The sequence below is a fragment of the Nematolebias whitei genome, chromosome 15, assembly GCF_014905685.2.
Source record: "Nematolebias whitei isolate Nwh7 chromosome 15, NemWhi1, whole genome shotgun sequence".
NCBI lineage: Eukaryota > Metazoa > Chordata > Actinopteri > Cyprinodontiformes > Rivulidae > Nematolebias > Nematolebias whitei.
In genome coordinates this window covers 22,163,009-22,167,805 of record NC_056512.1, presented here as the reverse complement: position 1 = coordinate 22,167,805, position 4,797 = coordinate 22,163,009, and positions in this window count along the sequence as shown.

The following is a 4,797-nucleotide window of genomic DNA, read 5'->3' as shown; positions in this document are numbered from 1 at the left end:
ATGTAGCTGAAATGGAAGAACAAGTTTAATTTAGCATAAGAATGCAGAAAGGACACACACATTTGCTGAATAAGTTTAAATGAGCATGAAATGAGCACAAAAATTGGGAAATTAGTTTAAAAAAAGCTGAAAAGGCAGAAAAAAGCTTGAACTACCAGAAGGAAGTGGAAAGAGCTGAAATGAGCTTAAAAAAGTGCATTAAAAAAATCTAAAAACAGCATCAAAAGAGCTAAATACTAGCTGAAAGAGCAAAAAAAATATATAACTGAAAGCAGAATAAGCTTAAAGGGACATAAGCTGAAATAAGCAGAAATAAGTTAATTAGGCTGAAAGTATAGCAGAAATTACCAAGAAAGGCTTGATGAATTTATCTGAAAACAGCTGAAATTAGCTACAAAAATACTAAAAGTTAGCTGAAAATGTAGAACTAGCTTAAATTAGCAGAAGGAAGCAGAAAAAAAACATGTTTGCCCAGTAGACTGAAATAAGTAGAACTGGGCACAAAAAAGTGAAAATTATAGGGGAAAAAAATGAAAGTAGCACACACAAAAAATAACAGCTGAAAAGTAGCTAAAAAAGCAGAAAGAAGCTTAAATTACCAGTATGAAGTGGAGAGAGCACATTTTTATTGAATTAGGCTGAAAAAAGTTGAAATGATTGCAAAAAATGTGGAATTAGCTGAAAATGCTCAAATTAACATACAACAGCTAAATAGTAGCTGAAATAGCAGAAATAGCTGAAACTTGCATAAAAAGCTGAAAAGAGCATAACAAGCTGAAATTAACAGAAAGAAGTTAGAAGGTGCACAAAAATGTTGTTGTTTGCAGAAAGAATCTGAAAGCAGCACAGAACAGATGAAAATAAAACAAAACAGCTGAAATTAGCTGCTGAAAAAGTTTAAATTTGCAGAAGGAAGCTGAAAGAAGCTGAACCAGAACAAAATGTGAAAGGAGCAGCAAAAGGTTCACGCCTAAATCGAGCTAAAGATCTGAAGGATGTAAAATGAACTAATTTCATTTTCTATGAGGAATTAAAATGGCAGAAAAGGCTAAATATTTCAAAAAGCTAAAGTTGCACCAATACCAAGTCATAGCAGGATTCTCCTAAAAGAGCTGAACATTTTGATGTATGATTTGTTGAAATAGCACAAAAACTGTGAAATGAGAAAGATGCTGGAAAACGTACAGAAGATAAACGGATCCCATAGTGCTTCATAAACGTTCACACAGCTAACTGTAACAACCATCTTCAGTTGGAGTGATTCCAAAAGTCAATCAGACGTACATCGTTATATCCTGAGAGATTTATTGAAAGTGTTCCAGTTGGTCTTGAGATGTTTTGCTAACAGACAGACACATTTGACTGTAATAGTTAATGGCAAAGTTTAAAAAGCAGATTTCGCATGAACAGTTAGTGCTCGAACTAAGTGGGTGCTCAAACAATGTGTTGAGAATGACTCTAAGCTGCGAACACACCAAGATTTAGCTCAAGAGCTGTGGAAACAGCTAAAGCAAAGACATTTTTGTGTTTGCCATGTTTTATTAGCTGTGTCAGCCATATTGAATTAGGTTGTTTCCAAAAGTTAATCAATTATAAATGTACATGCATTGATTACTTTTTGAGAGTTTCATTAAAATTAATCTGTTGCTTCATGAGATATTTTGCTAACAGACAAACACAGGTGCAAGCAGCATCTGAATTATTTTCAGATTTTAAGCTGAGATTCTCATTTATCTTTACATAAAGGATACTTTTCTTTCTTTCTTTTCTTTCTTTCTTTCTTTCTTTCTTTCTTTCTTTCTTTCTTTCTTTCTTTCTTTCTTTCTTTCTTTCTTTCTTTCTTTTTCTTTCGTTCTCAGATGTTGGCACAGTTCTAACATTTGGGTCTGGATTCAGGATAATTACCATAAACTAATAAAACATAATTAACATGGCTGCATGGAGTTGAGGCCATGCAGGTTTTGGGAGGATGTTCTGGTCTGGTCTGGTCTGGTCTGGACCCCCCAGACTGCTGGCCTTTAAATGTCACCCCAGCCAGCCTCTTTCTAACATTTTTCTCAGAACATTAAGTCAGTTTAGGTGCAGATAAATTCATGGATTTATGTTCAAGGCTTTTTGTTGCACATTTTTATTTTTTGTGCTTTTTAGTTTTATTCATTTAGAACTGACTAAAACATTCAGTCTCTTTTTACTGTAAAGAGGCTGAAATATAAAACTTTAGACGAGACTCTTTCAGTCTGACATGTCCAAAACTGAACCCTGAAGAAATCTGCAAAGTTCTGTTGTTGTGCTTCAGAAACTTTAAAAAAGGTTTAGTGACATCATTTCTAAAAGTGAAAATTGAGTGTTTGATAAATAATTAGTTAATCCGATGTTTCTAATCTTAGCCGTCAAAATGAACAGGTTCTAAACTTTATCACATTTTTATTCATTTTACTGAATAAAAGATGTCCTGCTTCCAGTTTGTGTTGCTTTAAAACACACACACACACACACAAACTGTGGTTAATATTAACGTGTTAAACACACAAGTTTAGTGGAGCCAGTATTTATTATTTTCATTTTTAGACTGTTTTCAGTAAAACATTATGTATTAATAAGACTTAGGACATTGAAATTAATTATAAAAGCAATATTTGCAAATTATTGTTTAAAAAAACGTTCCTTACACAGTTCTTTTTTTTTTCATTCATTTAGTAGAATTTTATGTTTCAGTTAAAATAACATCTTTGGAATGTTTAATGGATCTTTAATGGAATTAAAGCGTGTTTAAGGGTTTTCCAGCAACAGTCCATTAAAACATAACTGTTAAATGTGACAGGAGCATGTTTTTGGTCATCAAGTCCAAAAAGCTTTAAACACGGCTCATTCTCTGATCATTGAATCTGTTAATTAACACTTTTGTGCTCCAGTAAACATCATGGGTGTTAAAGTGTTTGTCCTCATCAGCACCCTCCATAAGACCCCCCAGCGGTGAGTCCGGGCCGCCGGGGCGGCGCTCTGCAGCTGCCCGCTCTGCGGCTGCAGGAGCCCGGCCAGTCCCGCAGCTGTGCCTCGGTGCTGCTCCTGCGCTCCTGGAGCTTTGTTCTGGAGGTGTGTGTGTGTGTGTGTGGGGGGGGGGGGGGGGGGGGGGGGTGTCGTTTTATTTACAGCTTTACATTTCACCAGAGGTTTTCTTTAAAGACCATCATGCTGGACTACACCTTATCGAGGCATAAAGAGAAAAAAGGTGGTTTGTGGATCGGGGGCGCAGCGCGTCGCATGCAGGGACACAGGGGGGTCATTGTTGTGAGGAACAGCGCCTGTTTGTGTCACCATGATGTCCCCGATAATCTCCTCCTTCATGCATCAGATCTGTTTGATTTCTGGCCTCAGCTGGTTCAAAAGGTGCTGATCCAGTTAACACTTCACCTGGTAAAGGTGCTGCAGTCTCATGCGCATTTTTCTTAAAACGTGTTCGTTCATTTAAGGATTCTGATATTTTTGCACAATAACCAGAAAAAAAAAATGTTTTGTGATTTTTGTAAGACCTAAAAATCATCTGCATCATTTAGACCTGAGCAATATTTACTTCATTTAGCTCAGTATTAAGGTGAGGGAAATTAACTCCTCATTTTTCCCCTAAGGGAAATTATTTATTTAATTCATTTATTGTTTCACCTCTGCCTGCCCTCATCGCTTGACCAAAAAACAGATTTAATTTTTTTTTTAAACCACATATAGTTTTTATAGCTCCCCGCAAAACTTTTAAACCAATTAACCAATCAGAAAAAATAATAAGTAAATGAAAAATGTAAACAAAAATATTTGTGATGGCCATTATTAGCTGAGTGACTAGCAATCTAATTAATTTGAAATAAATCCGCATGCCACAATTTGAAAAGTTTTGGGTTAAAAAAAAACAAAAACAAAACAAAACTGCCTTTTTTTTTGTTTTGTTTTTTTTGCATGTTTTACAATTTACCGTAACTCTCATGTTTGAGTGGAAAAAATGAGAACTGCTGTTCGTTCTGCGCATGCTCAGTGAAGTTTTATCCGTTTCCTTTAAAAATGGCGTCAGACCGCTGCAGCTAAACTGTTTAACTACAAAACAAACATAAACTAGCCTTTAACTTTGTCAAATAAAACTTTCTTTTTTTGCTTAAAGTTTAGAAGACAGTAAACTCTCAAAAACAATATTTTAAGATTAGGTTGTTTAAAAAAACGAACATAAACAAATCTAGCTAATAGCGTTTAGCCTTTAATAAAGGAATACAATTTACAAAACCATGAAAGAGATTAAACATCATCTATACACATGTTACTGATATCATCGCTGTCATATTTGCATTATTCATAAATAAATAAATAAATATAAAATGAATATTATGATTTTATTTGAAATTAGATACGTTTTTATTCTCTTCATTCAACCTTTAAACATGCACGGAGACTCATTTACTAACGAGATCTGTTTCAGACAGAACATGACAACAATAACAGTAAACAATGAGACAATAAACTACAGTCAAAATGAGAGTAGTGTAAAAAGATAAATAAATCAGGGTGCTGTAAAACAGGGTGAAATACTAAAAAATATATAAAACTAGCAGTTTTGAAGCCAGCACTTTGATGTGTTCTGAGCCTTAATTGTTTTTAAATGTGTAACTTTTACAGACATAAAAAAAAATCCATATTTAATGAGCAAAACTGATAACAAAACCCTTTATTCACCCCCTTTGCAAACTCAGATTTTTACAAATTAATAATTTTGTTTTATCTTAATAATCATCTTATTAAAAGTTTATTGTTGTACTT